This window comes from Bos grunniens, chromosome X (assembly GCF_055505025.1).
Source record: "Bos grunniens cultivar Pamir isolate PY7600 chromosome X, Bosgru_T2T1.0, whole genome shotgun sequence".
Taxonomy (NCBI): Eukaryota; Metazoa; Chordata; class Mammalia; order Artiodactyla; family Bovidae; genus Bos; species Bos grunniens.
The window spans coordinates 49,183,389-49,203,478 of NC_141194.1; the positions used below are offsets into that span (position 1 = coordinate 49,183,389).

At 40.9% G+C, this 20,090-nt stretch overlaps 1 protein-coding gene across 2 annotated transcripts in view; it reads right to left on the reverse strand.

The window, feature by feature from the left end:
- KLF8 (KLF transcription factor 8) overlaps positions 1–11,661 on the reverse strand; it is a 348,523-nt gene extending 336,862 nt beyond the window's left edge. Inside the window, exon 1 of one of the 2 annotated variants that reach the window (XM_086390158.1) lies at positions 11,069–11,661. The gene's annotated coding sequence lies outside the window, so the exon portion shown is untranslated. The remainder of the gene's footprint in view (positions 1–11,068) is intronic. The other variant, XM_086390159.1, reaches the window with a different exon arrangement.
- Between the last annotated feature and the right edge of the window lie 8,429 nt (positions 11,662–20,090).

A 20,090-nucleotide genomic window follows, 5' to 3' on the forward strand; every position in this document is an offset into this window, starting at 1 on the left:
CTTCCAAGGAGTAAGTGTCTTTTAATTTCATGGCTGCAGTCACCATCTGCAGTGATTTTGGAGCCCAGAAAAATAAAGTCAGCCACTCTTTCCACTGTTTCCCCATGTATCTGCCATGAAGTGATGGGACCGGATGCCATGATCTTAGTTTTCTGAATGTTGCGCTTTAAGCCAACTTTTCACTCTCCTCTTTCACTTTCATCAAGAGGCTCTCTAGTTCCTCTTCACTTTCTGTCATAAGGGTGGTGTCATCTGCATATCTGAGGTTATTGATATTTCTCCCAGCAGTCTTGATTCCAGCTGTGCTTCTTCCAGCCCAGAGTTTTTCATGATGTACTCTGCATATAAGTTAAATAAGCAGGGTGATGATATACAGCCTTGACATTCTCCTTTTCCTATTTGGAACCAGTCTGTTGTTCCATGTCCAGTTCTAACTCTTGCTTCCTGACCTGCATACAAATTTCTCAAGAGGCAGGTCAGGTGGTCTGGTATGCCCATCTCTTTCAGAATTTTCCACAGTTGATTGTGATCCACACAGTCAAAGGCTTTGGCATAGTCAATAAAGCAGAAATAGATGTTTTTCTGGAACTCTCTTGCTTTTTCGATGATCCAGCGGATGTTGGCAATTTGATCTCTGGTTCCTCTGCCTTTTCTAAAACCAGCTTGAACATCTGGAAGTTCACGGTTCATGTATTGCTGAAGCCTGCCTTGGAGAATTTTAAGCATTACTTTACTAGTATGTGAGATGAGCGTAACTGTGTGGTAGTTTGAGCATTCTTTAGCATTGCCTTTCTTTGGGATACTTTCTATAAGATTGAATAGCAGGAAACACTTCCAAACTCATTTTTACAAGGTGAACATTACCCAGACACAAAAACAAGATTAAGAATACTGTAGAAGAAAAATATAGATCAATATCCCAGATGAATACAGATGCAAAAATTCTCAACCAAATATTAGCAAACTGAATTTAAGAGCACATTAAAAGAATAATATACCATGACCAAGTACAATTTATCCCTGGGATGTAATGATGTTTCAACATACACAAATCAATAAAAGTGATATACCACATTAATAAAATGAAATAAAAATCATAGGATTATCTCAATTGATGCAGAAAAAGTATTCACACAAAAAGGCACCATTTCATGATAAAAAAAATCCTTGACAGATCGGGTATATAAGGAATGTACCTTAAAAACCTTATATGACACACCCACAGGTTACATGGTGCCCAACAGTGAAAAGTTTAAAGTTTTTCCTCTAAGATCAGGAACATGGAAAGCACGCCCATTCTCACTAGTGTTATTCAATATACTACTAGAAGTCCTAGCTAGAGCAATTAGGCAAGACAAAGAAATATAAAGCATCCTAATCAGAAAGGAAGAAGCAAAATTGTCATTACTTGCAGATGATATGATCTTATATATAGAAAATCTCAAAGGTTCAACCAAAAAATGTTGGAACTAATCAAATTCAATAAAAAGCAGGCTGTAAAATAAACATCCTCATTTTAAGTCACTAACTACCTAGTCAGTTATATGACCTAATGTATGACACTTATTTTTGTTTCAATTTCTTCATCTGTACAGTTCCTTCATTTATACAATTTAAAAATTAAGCATCTAACAGAAAAAAAAATCCTGAAATCTGTTGCACTTCTATACACTAAAAATAAAATATCTGAAAAAGAAAGGAGGAAATCTTTCACATTTACAATAGCATCAAAAGTAATAAAATGCTTAGGAATAAATTTAACCAAGGATGTGAATGATCTATATAACAAGAACAAGATTTTGTTGAAAGAAATCAAAGATGACACAAGCAAATGGAAAGATATCCCATGTTGATGAATTGGAAGAATTAATATTGTTAAAATATCCTCATCTACCCAAAGCCGTTTATAAATTCAAAGCAATTCCAGTGTCATTTTTCTCAGAAATAGATCATAAAATCCCAACGTTTGTATACAGCTCCAAAAGACTCCAAATAACCAAAACAATCATGAGAAAGAACAAAGAAGTAAGTCATCACACATCCTGGTTTCAAACTATAGTACAAATCTATAGTAATTAAGACAGTATGGTACTGGCATAAAAATAGACACACAAACCAATGGAACAGAAGAGAGAGCCCAGAAATTAATCTCCACCTATATGGTCAACTAATATTTGGCGAGGGAGCCAAGAACACTCAGTAGGGAAAGGGTAGTCTCTTCAACAAATGGTGTTGCAAAAACTAGATAACCACATGCACAAATATGAAATCAGGTCCCTATATTACACCACTCACAAAGATCATTTGGCCATAACATTTGTTAACTCATCTTATGACACATGAAGAATCAAATTTCTGCTCTAAACGATGTTCTTCCCTGTTTAGGAAAAATACTAGGGAAATGGTTTGGTTTAGGAGAATCTTGGCTTAAAACTTTATTAATGACTTGGTCATTCCTACTGTCAATTTTGATCACATCTATAGCTCTCTATAAATGGACATACACAATGCACATGCAAGGTAAAATTGCACTAAGTACTACTGGACAACTTGGAATTGACTGCTAGTTCTTGCCAGACATCTTACTAACATATCCTACTAAAAGGAAAAAAAAAAAAACCAGGCCATTAAGACCCAACATTGAGGGACATGATGGATCAGAGGCAGATAAGCAACCACTCTGGCATTGAGGAACCAACTATTTTATCACCTAGTGCTTTCTAACAAATAATTAATTATCAAAAGGGGGAAATTGATGAAATAAAATTTATATTCTATGGCAAAGCAAGAAAAACTTTGAAAATAATATTTTTCTTTGCCCATTCAGGTCTCCTTCCTTCCCTTTACTGGGTATTGTGCATCTGCACTAACCAGACCTCCTGAGGAGATAATATTCCTTCTTAATCTCATAAAGAGTCACAAATCCTGAGGACACAATCTTCCTTCTTATTCTTATAAGGGGCCACAATGACCCATGATCTGCCGATCCACTTTGTATGTGTAGATCTGGATTGTTTAAACTGTCAGTACATCATTTGACATATAAACTTTTGTCTCAAAAACTTATATAACTGTACTTTGACCTCTAATGGGTGGGACAGTCCTGAGAACTTTCTGAAAGACTGTCTCCCAGGTAATAATCTTCAGGTTGGCTCAAATAAAATTTTCCATTTCTTTCTTAGATCGACTAATTTTTTTTTCATTGACACTTGAAAACTCTTACTATCCTTCAAGAGTCAAACATCACCTCCTCTACCAAGACTTCTTTGACTTCTTTACCCCAAATGCCACCAACATCCTTTCTACTCATGTTAACAATCTGCCCACTTGTCAATTTTCCAATTCCTCCCTCCTGAATTTATTCAACATTTCTCTAACCTGTGCCCTTACCCAAAAAAATTGGTATAACCCTACTGGGAATTTAAGTGAGACACATGCAAAGCTTAGTGTGGTCCCTAGCATATGGTAAGTGATCGACCAGTACTAGATGTTAGCTAGAACTTTGTCTGTCTCCCAGCTAACCTCCAGGGCAAGGTTGAGGTCTTATATTTGTGTATTCCCATTCTGTAGCACAGAGCTATCCACATAGAGGGCTTCCAAGGCATGTATGTTGAGTAAGTGAGTGAGATTAATGAATCAGTTTTGCTTCCTCCTTTCAAAACTATCTGCTTTATATAAGTAGAAATGGTTAATATATAGAGTCAAGTTTAAATAACCTACAGCAGAAAAGGACTCTGAACCCTGTTGAGTATTTTCTGCTCTACTACCATACCATCACTGATCAGCAAAAGTGCCCCAAGCCCATGGTCCTATTATAAAGATCAGCTTTCCAAGAACATAATACAGGCTATCTTATCTCATTATCCGGTGACATTAGCTGGATAATAATATTCTTTGAGTCCTGTCTGTTTCCCTGAGACACTATGGAGGGAGAAAACTGACTTTGCAGCTTCTCCAGAAGCTACTTTGGTCCTATCTATATTATCACCAATGAGTCGGTGATGGCATCATTGACTCAATGGACATGAGTCTGAACAAACTCTGAGAGACAATGAATGACAGGGAAGCCTGGCCTGCTGTAGTAAATAGTGTCACAAAGAGACACGACTGAGCAACTGAACAACAACAAATATTATCACCAAAGGAAAAGAGTTCTCTAACCTCACTTTTCCATAACTCTACTCCATTCCCCTCCAACCCACATTAAATTGATACTCATTACCTGCCTTTTGTTATATGACTATTCCTGCTTAGAATATCTTTTCCCCTTAACTCTGGCTATTCAGATCTTACCTATACTTCAAAGCTTCACAGAAAAAATGAATTGGGTATCATGCTCTGTTATGTTTATCAAAAAGAGAAGAATGGAGTGGAAGGAAAGGTGGAGGTGGAGTAGTACATGTTGTAAGAGGAGAAAGAACACACGGAATTCCTGATAGCATGAACAAAGACATGATGTTTGTGAAAGATCATGGCATATTCGAGAAGTAGCTGTTAGCTTAATGTAACTCCTGTGATAAGGAAGTCACAGGCAATAAACATGAAAGGTAGGTTGAAGACAAATTTTGAAGTGTCTTACTAAAAGGCAAGGATTTAATCCTGTAAGTGAAGGGGAGTCTGAATAATTCTAAACATAGGATTGTCAAGATAAAAACATGTATTTTATAAATATCCTAAAGTGTAGAATACACTGGAAATTATATTACTTTGCTAGGACTGCCACATCAAAGTACTAAAAAACAGGGGATTTAACAACAAAAATGTATTGTCTCACAGTTCTGAAGGCTGTAACTCTGAAACCAAAGTGACACCAGTTTTGGTTCCTCCTGAGGGTTCTCAGAGAAGAATCTGTTCTAGGCCTCTCTCCTTGTCTTATAGATGACTGTCTTCTCTCTGTGTCTCTCCAGATCATCTTTCCTCTATGAGTCTTTATGTCCAAATTTCCCCTTTTCATAAGGATACCACTCATATTGGATTAGGGCCTGTCCTAACTACCTCATTTTAACTTGATTACCTCTGTAAATACCCGTCTCCAAATACAGTCACATTCTATGGTACCAGAAATTAGGAATCCAATATATTTTGAGGGACATAATTCAACATATAACAAAGGTCACAGAGATTGCTGCTGCTGCTGCTGCTGCTAAGTCGCTTTAGTCGTGTCCGACTCTTGAGACCCCATAGACGGCAGCCTACCAGGCTCCCCCATCCCTGGGATTCTCCAGGCAAGAGCACTGGTGTGGGTTGCCATTTCCTTCTCCAATGCATGAAAGTGAAAAGTGAAAGTGAAGTCGCTTAGGCGTGTCTGACTCTTAGCGACCCCATGGACTTCAGCCCACCAGGCTCCTCCACCCGTGGGATTTTCCAAGCAAGAGTACTGGAGTGGGGTGCCATTGCCTTCTCTGGTCACAGAGATTAGAGGCAGATAAAACAACAGTAAGGGGCTATGTTAATAGGCTAGGTCATACATGATGAAAAATTATGCAAAGACACTACAAGTAGGAATGCAGAGGATACAAAGATTTAAGAAGAAGAATCTAGAAGCTATAGAGAAGAAAGAGTCATAGATGACCCTAGGCTTTATTGCTGCTGCTGCTAAGTCATTTCAGTCGTGTCCGACTCTGTGTGACCCCATAGACGGCAGCCCACCAGGCTCCGCCGTCCCTGGGATTCTCCAGGCAAGAGCACTGGAGTGGGTTGCCATTTCCTTCTCCAATGCATGAAAGTGAAAAGTGAAAGGGAAGTCGCTCAGTCGTGTCCGACTCTTAGCAACCCATTGCTAGGCTTTTATTGTTTTGGTTGATTATGTGACTGTTGATCAAGGAGAGAAACTGGAGTCAAGGAGTTTGCTGATGAATTCAATTTTAAACATATTAACTGTAGAGGTGTCAAGTTAAGATGGCTGATTAACAGACAAATGGATGCATCTGGGCTAAGAAAAAGCATTCAGTTGGAGATAGAGACTGTCGTATAGGCTATATAAATGGCTGTTGAAATTCTTAAGTGGATGAGATGACCTAAATAAGGAGTACAGATTAGCAAGATAAGAGAATAAAAAGAGCAATCAGAGAGGTTCGTGGAAATCCATGGTAGAGTACTATCACAGAAGACATGAAAGGGGAGGCTTTAAAGATGGAAGGAAAGTACAACAACCTTAAATGTAGTAAAGCCAAGTATGTTGAAAACCTAAAGAGAGAGTACATGACATGACATTTAGGAGATCTTCAGGTAACTCTTGTGAGAACAGTTTCAATAATGATCTAAATGGAAACTGTCAAAAAATAGGGTGGTAATTTGAGTAAGGGCTGTTAAATAAAGATTGACTTAGGAAATAAATGTGTTTGCAAGCTAAAGACTAGGCAGTAAAGCATAATAATCAAGGTGTAGACTTTATAGACCTGGGTTCAAATCTCACATCTGCTCTTTCCAAGTTGTATAAACTTGACCAAGTTGCTTGATTTTTCTGTCCCAATTTCCCTAACTGAAAAATTGGGAATACAACAGTACCTACTACATAGGATTATGGTGAACATTATATGAATTGATAAATGCAAAGTGTTCAATAGAGGGCTTGGCACAGATTAGGTATTCAATAGGGCTTCCTTGATAGTTCAGTTGGTAAAGAATCCACCTGCAGTGCAGGAGACCCCAGCTCTATTCCTGGGTTGAGACATCCGCTGGAGAAGGGATAGGCTACCCACTCCAGTATTCCTGGGCTTCCCTTGTGACTCAGGTAGTAAAGAATCTGCCTGCAATGCAGGAGACCTGGGTTCGATCCCTGAATTGGGAAGATCCCCTGGAGAAGGGAAAGGGTTACCCACTCCAGTATTCTGGCCTAGAGAATTCCATGGACTGCATAGTCCATGGGGTTGCAAAGAGTCGACACAACTGAGCAACTTTCACTTGCACTTTCAGGTATTCAATAAATGTTATCTATATTAGGTAGGAATGGTTGGATGGGTGGAAGAACCAAAGAAAAAGGAATTGAAGAAAACAAAGCTGATGGAACAACTTTTCAGAAGGTATGGGAGAGAATGAATCCTCTTTAACTTACTGGCTCTGTGTCCTTTGGTAAGGCACTTTACATTCCTGTGCCACAGTTTCCTATTCTGTAGAATGTAAATGATAATATTGCTTACCTCACAAGGTTATTGTGAGGATTAAATGAAATGATACATGAAACACACTTCCCTACTGGGAAGAACTTGAGGAGAAGAATAGTATATAATCTACGTGAAATTATGTGTGCCAGCGAGACTGAAATTAAAAAAAAAATAAAGCATTCAAGTGAATAATTTTCACAATTTCATGCTAGAGTAAAACAGTGCTATACAATCTTGTGAATGTTTTCTTAACAAGGTTAAGCATTCTTCTAGTGCTAATAAATTTATTGTGATTTTTTTAAATTATGCTGAAAATATTTTTTGTACTTCAGTAGTTTCAAATATGTTTGAAATCTTTTTCAGATAATTGTTATGAAACAATGGCTAGTATAAAATTAAATTAGTTACATGAATTCAGCAATAAGCTTACTAATTTTTTCAAATCATAATATCATAAATTCAAATATCAAAATCATAAAATCATAATCTATCTTGATTGTGTTAAGATGAACAACTGAAGATTTATCCTTACAAGAGTAGAATTTTAAATATAATAATTGTTGATTATTTATCTTCTTTAAAAATGACTCCCTATCTCACTCAGAACAAAATCCAAAGTATTTACAAGGTCCTATAAGATCTGGCCAGAGAAGGCAATGGCAACCCACTCCAGTACTCTTGCCTGGAAAATCCCATGGATGGAGGAGCCTGGTAGGCTGCAGTCCATGGGGTCGCTAAGAGTCGAACATGACTAAGCGACTTCACTTTCACTTTTCACTGTCATGCATTGGAGGAGGAAATGGCAACCCACTCCAGTGTTCTTGCCTGGAGAATCCCAGGGAAGGGACGGGGCGGGGGCGGGGGGGGCTGGTGGGCTGCCCTCTATGGGATCGCACAGAGTCGGACAAGACTGAAGCGACTTAGCAGCAGCAGCAGCATAAGATCTGGCACTTCTCTGTCTCTCTAAAATCATGTGCTACCACTCTCCTCTTCACTCCAGTGATGCTGGCTTTGCTATTCTTTGAACACGTCAAGCCTTTGAAATTCTATTTTCTCTGTCAAGAATACTCTTCCCTTGGGTATTCTCATGGCTAGTTCTCTCACTTTATTCATATATATTCTTTAAAATCATCATATCAGAGAAGCCCTCCTTGACTGTTCATTAAATAGCTCTCCCCAGTCCCTCTGCTATCTTATTCAACGCCCCCTCCCCCCAAAAAACCCATCCACTAACATACCCTCATTAGAATACAGTCTCCAAAAAGGCAAGGGACTTGTCTTGCAGACTCTCCAGAGTCTTGTGCAGTGATGGCACAGAGTAGGTTCTCAGTAAGTATTTGTTGAATTAATTAATGAATGAATCTCATAACACAATGTACTTTCCTATTGATACCTTTGTCTTTCATATGTCCTTATCCTTGAACGCTGAGAAAAAACCAGGAAGGAACTCAGACCAAAGTAAATGTAGGCATAGGCTATACTAGTCTAAGCAAGAACAGCCTAGGCTACCAGATTCCAGAAGAGGAGTTGGGGGATTGAAACTACTGCTTGTGACATAGAGAGAGAGAGAGAGGACAAAGTGTTCTTTCTGCAATTATTTCTTATGAAGCCCTTTTGCCTCTGTGTAGACAGAAACTGTCTGCAAGCCCAGAAAGCAGAATGAATGACAACAAACTAATTTCTCTGGAAAAGTCACTTGAAACCTTTGTACTGCTGCTAAGTCGCTTCAGTTGTGTCCGACTCTGTGCAATCCAGAGACGACAGCCCACCAGGCTCCCCCATCCCTGGGATTCTCCAGGCAAAAACACTGGAGTGGGTTGCCATTTCCTAATGCTATTGCCATTACTTTTGTACTGCTTGCCTATAATAACTGTTAGTGGGTTCACAAAATTTTCACTGTCTTAGGAAGAGATTAACCATATTTCATCAACCATATTTTATGACAGCTATATCCTGCATCTAGAAACTCTCTCAAAGAAAAACCAACATGAACACAAAGGGACAATCAAATATTAAAATGGAAGCACAGCAATACCTAACATATTCCATGCTTATCAAATTTAGAAGGTTGGCTGTGGAGTCAGCACACAGTTTCTTCCCACTCTCCATGCCAGGGTGTGGGTAGCAGATTTTAGTGTGAGTGACAAGTACAAGTGGCTCTTGACTCTAGAGCAGGACTGTACTCCCACTGGTGAAAGTAGCCAGGAGGGTTCCAGTTGAATTAATGTTTCCTTTGTTTTTAGGACCCCATAGACCAGTGACTTAGCAGCAGCAGCAGACCAGTGACTTTATAGAGAAAGAACACTGAGGCTTTCTTTTTTATCTGAATCCAGTGGATTCAATGTCATGGCCATTCAGAATAAGGTCATTTTGGGGTTTAGAAAACCAATTGAGAAAAGAAGGGATGGAGGAAGGTGCTTTAATAAATGGTGCCAAGAAACCTAAAACCAATCCATGCCCTTAATGGGAGTTGACACTGGGGATGCACTGAAACCTAGCACATTAAAAAAGAGAGGGTCTCTGCCTTGTATTTAATACCAGAGATAGCTGAACTGGTAAACTGCAGAGTGCTAGAAGCTATGGCATTCCATTGACCAAATAGAAATGCGTAGATACACACAGACAATTCATGCCTTAAAAAAAAAAAAAAAAAGACATCCAGAGTAAAATATTAGACCTAAAACCTCAAACAACATATTTTATTATCTTTGACATGCAGGATATCATTAGGCTCCATCCAGACCTGCCATCCTCCTTAAGCAGAAACATAAGAAAAATAAACTTGGAAGAGATGCCACTGATCTGTATGAGGCCTTCTAACAAGTTTCCACCACACTAGTTCTTTTATTTAACAGCAGAAGGGAGCTGGTAAAGCCCTCCTGCCCAAGACAATCTTCCAGGTTGGACATGGACATGGGAATAACAGATCAGTCAAGGTAGCCTTTAGCTTCCCTATTGAAACATCCTGCCCTTCTCTCTTTGCATGCCATTTTGACTTGAGTTCCTATCTCTTTCAGCTGAATCTCCCAATCACTTGGGTTAGGGCATATGGATGCTTGGTACTAAAGACAAGACAATAAAGATGAATAATGGGAACCTTCACGTGACACATGCTTGATAAATGCTGAAATCAAATTCAACATTCGACTCTAGAAAGAAACCTTGGCCACCAATCTGTTAATAAAGGAGTCAGTGACATCACTCTACATTGTCCTGACATATTACAGACATTCAGCAGTGGGATTAGTCACAGACAATGAACCTAGCTTTTAATAAATATTTGTAAAATAAATTATTTTTTCAAATCTTGATAAATTTTCCTCTTGAGCTAAAACTGCAAGGCCAGTTGACTCTGCAGTTAACTAATGTACAACTTGGCAGCATAGCCCAGGATGCGCCTCCTGAGAATCAACTGGATATTAGAACAAGTTTGGAGGCTGGTATAAGGAGGAAAAACTTGCCTCTCTGTACAAATTCCCCCAACACACCTTGTGTCATAGTAAAGATGAGTCAATGCCATCCTTTTCGAAATCGAATTTTCAGTATTTCCCACATCAGAACTGGTGCACTGCCGCTTTAAGAAGCTGGGCAAGATGGAGCCCTCCCAACTCACAGCTAGAAGCTTTAAGCAGCCAGATAACACTGTGGATTGTGACAAAAATAAAAAAAATGCCTGGAGGGGTAAGTCGAGGCTCTAAGGGCAGGAGAGGAAATCAAGGCTGTAATCAAACAACCAGCAAACTCTGAGCTTCCTATCCGGTGGATGGCAGCTCCTCTAGGCTTTAAAGCGCCACCCCTCCTCCGTTCCCCTCCCCTTCTTACCCCACCCTACCCGGTCCAACCCTCTGTGTCCTCCTTGAAAGAGTCTCCTTCGGTAAGGTGGCTCTTTGCCGCCCAGAGAATACCCCAGTGAGGGCAGCAAAAGGAAGGGGAGAGGGGGGGTAAACAAAATGAAAGGGACTTACTTTCGGATTCTGCGCCTCCAAAGGCATCCTCTGCTCCCAGCCCCGGGCCAGGCCGATGGGGCGGGGCCGGGGTTGAGGTGGTGGACCGGGGGTCTTCACTCACTCGTACTACAAATCTAATTCAGTGGAGTTAGGAAAGGGCACCGACTAGGGCCGGTGTATAGTAGGTTTTAATTATCTCAAAAGGAGATAGAAAGGTCTGAGAGAGTTGATCAGGGTAGGAATGGAGGTGAGCTCTAAAACCCTCCTGTCCTCCCTTTCTGGCTAGCTTCCCCCTGGTATTAGCGATTTCAGGGGCTACGGTTTTCTTTTTTCTTCCTTTTGGTTTCTCCCAGCTGCCTGTCCCAGACCCCACCCAGCGGCTCCACCCCATCCACTGCTACACATTCTGTCAATCACCAGCCCCTTTAAAGCTGCACCGCACAACTTGGGTTTTCATCTCTCTTTGGCGGGCAGACAGAATCACGGGGTTCGTGGCATTTCCAACAATACCTCCGACCTCTCTGTTGAGTTTAGGTGGCTGCTGTTAGTTGCTAGTGGCGGCCTTCTCTCACCCTCTGCCCTGAAGCTTGCACAGTCGGCTCCACCCAAGCTCCTTCCGGCGGGCCAGACCACCAAACCCCACCCCATCTCTTTTCTTTACTTTGTTTCTAGTTTAAAAAAAAAAAAATGGTTCTCTAGGCTTCCAGATCGCCAAGAAGGTTCCTGCAGCGCCCTCCTTGGCGCCGCCCAATCTCATAGTTTCTGTACTGAAGTGTCTACAGAAGATTTCCTGTGCCTGGGGACTCTCCGTTTCGCCTGGCCCAATGTGCTCAGTCTTCTCTATCTCATCTGTGTAAATCTCCAGGTTTATGAATACAATCAGAAGGGAGAAGGCGGGGATTCCCCAAAATGTGCTTCATTGCTCTTAGCCAAAAGGAGCGCCCCACTCCATAATTAGGCTGCTCAAAGTTGGAGGAGGACCCTGAGGTCCCATCCACAGGTATTAGTGGAACTCTAGAATGACCCATCAGAAATCATGTTTAATGTCTTTCTCCCTTCCGGTTAATGGGAACATCTGGTTGTTCAGGCCAAAAAGCAGAGACAATACTTTGCCAACAAAGGTGCATCTAGTCAAAGCTATGGTTTTTCCAGTAGTCATGTATGGATGTGAGAGTTGGACTATAAAGAAAGCTGAGTGCCAAAGAATTGATGTTTTTGAACTGTGGTGTTGAAGAAGACTCTTCAGAGTCCCTTGGTCAGCAAGGAGATACAACCAATCCATCCTAAAGGAAATCAGTCCTGAATATTCATTGGAAGGACTGATGTTGAAGCTGAAACTCCAATACTTTAGTCACCTGATGTGAAGAACTGACTCATTGGAAAAGATCCTGATGCTGGGAAAGATTGAAGGAGGGAAGAGAAGGGGACAACAGAGGATAAGATGGTTGGATGGCATCACCAACTCAATGGACATGAGTTTGACTAAACTCCGGGAGTTGGTGATGGACAGGGAGGCCTGATGTGCTACAGTCCATGGGGTCACAAAGAGTCAGACACAACTGAGCTACTGAACTGAACTGAACTGAATCCTTAAATCTTTTTCTTTTGTGCTTCATATCCAGTTCTTCAATAAATCCTGTTGGCCATTCTTTAAAATTTGTCCAAAATGGCTCGCCATTTCCTGGTCCCATGCATGCATGCTAAGTCACTTCACTTGTGTCCCATTCTTTGCGACCCCATGGACTGTAGTCCTCCAAGCTCCTCTGTCCATGGGATTCTCCAGACAAGAATACTGGAGGGGTTGCCATGCCCTCCTCCAGGGAATCTTCCCCACCTAGGGATCCAGCCCACCTCTTGTATCTCCTGCATTGACAGTCAGATTATTTACCACTAGCACCATCTAGGAAGCCCTTCCTGGTCCCAGACACCACCATCAATATATCCAGCCCCTGCCTACCTCTTTGATGTGATTTATAAAAACATTGTATACTCTCCTCTAGCAACACTGGGGTTGGATGGCATCACCGACTCAATGGACATGAGTTTGAGCAAGCTCCAGGAGGTGGTGGGGGACAGAGAAGCCTGGAATGCTACAGTCCATGGGGTTGCAAAGAATCAGGCATGACTGGGTGGCTGAACAGAACAGCAACAGCAACACTGATCTCCTTTTTATACCCATATGCTAGGATCTGTCTGACCTGAGGAACTTTGTACTTCCTTTTCTTTCTACCTGGTTCTACCCATGGTGGGCCTCTATATCCTTCAGAATTCAGGAAAGAGAGATTAAAGTAAGTCGGATGGCCCAGGCATTCTCTGTGACCTTATCCCTTCCCTTTCTATTTTTATCACAACACTGATCACAGTTTAAAACAATATTATATGTATGTTTGCTTCTGTGGTAAAATGTATTTCCCACTAGAGTATAAGCTCAGTAAGAACAGGGACTCCATCTATTTTGTTCTCTGCTCTGTCCTCAGCATACTGAACAGTGGCTGCCATATAGTGGGGGATCAATTAATATTTGTTGAAAGAATGATTGAAGGCAGATTCTTCTTGCATCTACCTGAATGTTATCTTGTTTTTAAACAACAAACAAAAAAGACAGCAAAGAGAAGTGAACCTGGTTACGAAATACTGGCCCCATGTATTCCTTCTTAGAACATCTGGATACCTTGTCTCTGAGCAGAGTTAGCCATGGTTGGAGCAGTAGTAGTGTGCTTTTGGGTTGGCCTTTAGAGTTTGCAGCTGATTGCTGGGGGTTGAGTTCAGTGTTCTTAGTTTTGTCATGTCAGTGCTAGACAGCATAGTTCTTGAGGGCCTGACTCATTTAAATTAATAGAATTTTTGTCTCTAAATGTGTTCCTTTTTTGGAGTCAAACTATCTATATGTTCTGTCATACCCCCCAAGTATGTAGTAAAACTCATTGGATTCCCACTACTTCCCAATGAAGTTGTTGTTGTTCAGTTGCTCAGTCGTGTCTGACTCTTCGTGACCACATGGACCACAGCACACCAGGCTTCCTTGTCCTTTAACATCTCCCAGAGTTTGCTCAAACTCACATCCATTGAGTCGGTGATACCATCCAACAATCTCATCCTCTGTTGTCCCCTTCTCCTCCTGACTTCAATCATTCCCAGTGTCAGGGTATCTTCCAATGAGTTCACTCTTCACATCAGGTGGCCAAAGTATTAGAGCCTCAGCTTCATCATCAGTCCTTCTAATGAATATTCAGGGTTGATTTCCTTTAGGACCTACTGGTATGATCTCCATGCTTTCCCAGGAACTCTCAAGAGTCTTCTCCAGCACCACATTTCAAAGGCATCAGCTCTTTGGTGCTCAGCCTTTTGTTTTGTCTAGCTCTCACATCCATACATGACTACTGGAAAAACTATAACTTTGATGATACAGACCTTTGTAGACAAAGTAATGTCTCTGCTTTTTAATATGCAGTCTAAGTCTGTGATTGCTTTTCTTCCAAGGAACAAGTGTCTTATAATTTCATGGTTGCAGTCACCAACCACAGTGATTTGGAAGCTGAAGAAGTAAAGTCTCTCGTCATTTCCATTTTTCCCCATCTATTTGACATGAAGTGATGAGAGCAGATGCCATGAGCTTTGTTTTTTGAATGTCGAGTTTTAAGCCACCTTTTTCACTCTCCTCTTTCACCTTAATCAGGAGGCTCTTTAGTTCTTGTTCTCTTTCTGCAATAAGGGGAATGTCATCTGTATATCAAGGTTACTGATATTTCTCCCAGCAATCTTGATTCCAGCTTGTGCTTCATCCAGCCCAGCATTTCACATGATGTACTCTGCATATAAGTTAAATAAGCAGGGTGACAATATATATACAGTTTTGACGTACTCCTTTCCCAGTTTTGAACCAGTCCATTGTTCCAGGTCCGCTTCTAACTGTTGCTTCTTGACCTGCACACAGATTTATCAGGAGGCAGGTAAGGTGGTATGGTCATCCTGTCTCTTGAAAAAATTTCCACAGTTTTTTGTGATACACACACACAGTCAAAGGCTTCATCGTTGTTAATGAAGCAGAAGTAGATGTTTATCTGCATTCTCTTGCTTTCTCTATGATCCAATGAATGTTGGCAATTTTATCTCTCTGTCATTCCTAAATCAAGCTTGTACATCTGGAAGTTCTTAGTTCACATACTGTTGAAGGTTAGCTTGAAGGATATTGAGGGTTACTTTGCTAGCATGTCTTGAAGTGAGTGCAATTGTGTGGTAGTTTGAACATTCTTTGGCATTGTCCTTCTTTGGGACTGGAATGAAAACTGAACTTTTCCAGTCCTGTAGCCATTGCTGAGTTTTCCAAATTTGTTGGCATACTGAGTGCAGCACTTTCACAGCATCATAATTTAGGATTTAAAATAGCTCAGCTGGAATTCCATCACCTCCACTAGTTTTATTCAGTGATGCTTCCTAAGGCCCACATGACTTCGCATCCAGGATGTCTGGCTCTAGGTGAGTGATCACACAATCGTAGATCTCTGGGTCATTAAGATCTTTTTTGTAGTTCTTCTATATATTCTTGCTAGCTCTTAATATCTTCTGATTCTGTTAGGTCCATACCATTTCTGTCCTTTATTGTGCCTATCTTTGCATGAAATGTTCCCCTGGTATCTCTCATTTTCTTTAAGAGATTTCTAGTCTTTCCCATTCTGTTGTTTTCCTCTATTTATTTGCTTTGTTCACTTAGGAAGGCTTTCATATCTCTCCTTGCTGTTCTTTGAAACGCTGCATTCAGATAGATACATCTCTCCTTTTCTCCTCCCCTTTTTGCTTCTCTTCTTTTCTCAGCTATTTGTAAGGCCTCCTCAGACAACTATTTTGCCTTTTTGTATTACTTTCTCTTGGATATGGTTGTGATCACTGCCTCCTGTACAATGTTGCAAACCTTCTTCCATAGTTCTTCAAGCACACTGTGTATCAGATCTAATCCCTTGAATCTGTTTGTCACTTTCACTGTATAATCATAAGGGATTTGATTTAGGTCATATATGAATGGGAATCATCATGCAAAATGCCAGACTGGATGAAGCACAAACTGGAATCAAGATTGCTGGGAGAAATATCAAAAACCTCAAATATGCAGATGATGCCACCTTATGGCAAAAATTGAAGAGAAACTAAAGAGCCTCTTGATGAAAGTGAAAAAGGAGAGTGAAAAAACTGGCTTCTCACTCAACATTCAGAAAACAAAGATCATGACATCCGGTCCATCACTTCATGGCAAATAGACGGGGAAACAACAGAAACAGTGGCAGACTATATTTTCTTGGGCTCCAAAATCACTGCAGATTGTGGCTGCAGCCATGAAATTAAAAGACACTTGCTCCTTGGAAAAAAAAAACTATGACAAACTGAAACATCATTTTAAAAAGCAGAGATATTACTTTGCCAACAAAGATCCATATAGTCAAAGCTATGGTTTTTCCAGTAATCATGTATGGATGTGAGATTTGGACCATAAAGAAAGCTTAACACTGAAGAATTGATGCTTTTGAACTGTGGTGTTGGAGAAGACTCTTGAGAGTCCCGCGGATGACAAGGAGATCAAACCAGTCAATCCTGAAGGAAATCAATCCTGCATATTGATTGGAAGGACTGATCCTGAAGCTGAAACTCCAATACTTTGGCCACCTGATGCAAAGAGCCAACTCATTAGAAAAAGCCCTCATGCTGGGAAAGATTGAAGGCAGGAAGAGAAGGGAACGACAGAGGATGAGATGGTTGGTGGCATCACTGATTCAATGGACATGAGTTTGAGCAAGCTCTTGGAGATTGTGAAGGACAGGGAAGCCTGGCATGCTGCAGTTATGGCATTGCAAAGAATCAGACAAGACTTAGCAACTGAACAACAAATACCAGAATGGCCTACTGGTTTTGCCTACTTTCTTCAATTTTAGTCTGAATTTTTCAATCTGAGCCAGTCAGCTCTCAACCTTGTTTTTGCTAACTGTATAGAGCTTCTCCATTTTGGCCTCAAATAATATAATCAATCTCATTTCACTATTGACCATATGGTGATGTCCATATGTAGAGTCATCTCTTGTATTGTTGGAAGAGGTTGTTTGCCTGACCAGTGCATACTCTTGGCAAAGCTCTGTTTGCCTTTGTCCTGTTTCATTTTGTACACCAAGGCCAGACTTGCTTGTTTCTCCAGGTATCTCTTGACTTCCTACTTTTGCATTCCAGTCCCCTATGATGAAAAAGACATCTCTTTTTAGTGTTAGTTCTAGAAGGTCTTGTAGTTCTTCACAGAACCGTTCAACTTCAGCTTCTTTGGCATTAGTGATTGGGGCATAGACTGGGATTACTGTATTATTGAATTGTTTGCCTTGGAGATAAACAGAGATCATTCTGTTGTTTTTGAGACTGCACCCAAGTACTGTATTTTGGACTCTTTTGTTGACTATAAGGGCTATTTTGTTTCTTCTGAGGGATTCTTACCCACAGCAGTAGATATAATGGTCATCTGAATTAAATTCACCCTTTCCATTCCATTTTGGTTCACTGATTCCTAAACTGTCATTGTTCACCCTTGCCTCCTCCTGTTTGACCACTTCATTTTACCTTGATTCATGGAACTAAGATTCTAGGTTTCTATGCAATACCGTTCTTTACAGCATTGGACTTTAATTTCACCACCAGACACGTCCACAACTAGGCATTGTTTCTGCTTTGGTTCAGCCTCATAATTTCTTCCATAACTATTTCTCCACTCTTCCCTAGTACCATATTGGTCACCTACCAAAGTGAGGGCTTCATCTTTCAGTGTCATGTCTTTTTGCCTTTTCATACTGTTCTTGGGTTTCTCAAGGCAAGAATGCTGAAGTGGTTTGCCATTCCCTTCTCCAGTGGACCACTTTTTTTTTTTTTTCCCCCGAACTCTCCACCATGACCTCTCCATCCTGGGTGGCCCTACATGGCATGGCTCATAGTTTCATCGAGTTAGGCAAGGTTGTGGTCCACATGATCAGTTTGGTTAGTTTTCTGTGATTGTAATTTTCATTCTGTCTGCACTCTGACAGGTGAGGATAAGAGGCTTATGCAAGCTTCCTAATGGAAGGGACTGGCTATGGGGAAAATTAGGTCTTTCTCTGGTGGACAAGGCCATGCTCAGTAAGTCTTTAATCCAATTTTCTGCTTATAGGTGGGCTTATATTTCCTTCTTATATTTTGGCCTGAGGCCTCCATCAAAAGGACTCATGACAGCAGGCTTGGGCTCCCAGGACTGTTGTCGTCAGTGCCCCTGAACCCATGGCAGACCACTGTTGACCCATGCCTATGCTGGAGACTCCCAAGCATACACAGGCACATCCGGCTCAGTCTCTTGTGGTGTCACTGATCCTTTCTTCTGGGTTCTGGTGCATGCAAGGTTTTTGCACACAAGTCTCTATTTCCCCAGTCATGTGGAAGTTCTGTAATCAAATCCTTCTGACCTAAAAATCAGATTCCTTGGGGATACTCAGTCCCTTTGCCAGACCCCCAGGATTGGAAGTCTGTGTGGGACCTAGATTTTTCACAGCAGCGTGAGAACTTCTTTGGCATAATTGTTCTACAGTTTGTGAGTCATCCCCCTGCCCCACCCCAGTGGCTGTATAGTGAAGCTAATGTCAATCTCCTTCAAAAGGACTTATGCCATATGCTGTTCCTCCCAGGACCTGCTTCCTGAGAAACCTGCATGCATGTCAAAAGCATGCAGTCAGACCCAGACATGGATCAACACACTGGTTCAAAATTGAGAAAAGAGTACGTCAAGGCTGTTATTGTGACCTTGCTTATTTAACTTATATGTAGAGTACATCATGTAAAATGTTGGGCTGGATGAAGCACAAGCTGAAATCAAGATTGCCAGGAGAAATATCAATAACCTCAAATAGGCAGATGACATCACCCTTATGGCAGAAAGCAAAGAGGAAATAAAGAGCCTCTTGATTAATGTGAAAGAGGAGAGTGAAAAATCTGGCTTAACTCAACGTTCAAAAAACGAAGATCATGGCATCTGGTCCCATCACTTCATAGCAAATAGATGGGGAAACAATGGAAACTGACAGACTTTAGTTTCTTTATCTCCAAAATTACTGGAGATGGTGACTGCAGCCATGAAATTAAAAAATGCTTGCTCCTTGGAAGAAAAGCTATGACCAACCTAGACAGCATATTAAAAAGCAGAGACATTACTTTGCCTACAAAGGTGCATATAGTTAAAGCTATGGTTTTTTCAGTAGTCATGAATGGATGTGAGAGATGGATCATAAAGAAGGCTGAGAGCTGAAGAATTGATGCTTTTGAACTGTGGTGTTGGAGAAGACTCTTGAGAGTCCCTTGTACTACAAGAAGATCAAACCAGCCAATTCTAAAGGAAATCAACCTTGAATATTCATTGGAAGGACAGATGCTGAAGCTGAAGCTCCAAATCCTTGGCCACCTGATATGAGATCTGACTCATTAAAAAAGACTCTGATGCTTGGAAAGAGTAAAGGCAGGAGGAAAAGGGCATGACAGAGGATGGTATCACTGGACGACATCACAGACTCAATGAACATGACTTTGAGCAAGCTCCAGGAGATGGTGAAGGACAGGGAAGCCTGGTGTGCTATAGTCATGGGGTCGCAAAGAGACATGACTGAGCGAATGAACAACATTAATATTAGCTGTGGGCTTGTCATTATGGTCTTTATTATGTTGAGATACATGTCTTCTATGCTTAACTTGTTGAGACGTTTTTTCATGATGTGTGTATGTGTTTGTGTGTTAGTTGTTCAGTCGTATGCAACTCTTTGTGACCCCATGGACTGAAGCCTGCCAGACTTCTCTGTCCATGGAATTCTCCAGGCAAGAATACTGGAATGGGTTGCCACTTCCTTCTCCAAGGGAACTTCCTGACCCAGGGATCAAACCTGAGTCTCCTGCATTGCTGGTGGATTCTTTACCATTTGAGACAATAGGGAAGCCCTTTTATCACTATAAGATGTTGAACATTTTTCCTGCATCTATTGAGATGATCATATGATTTTTATTC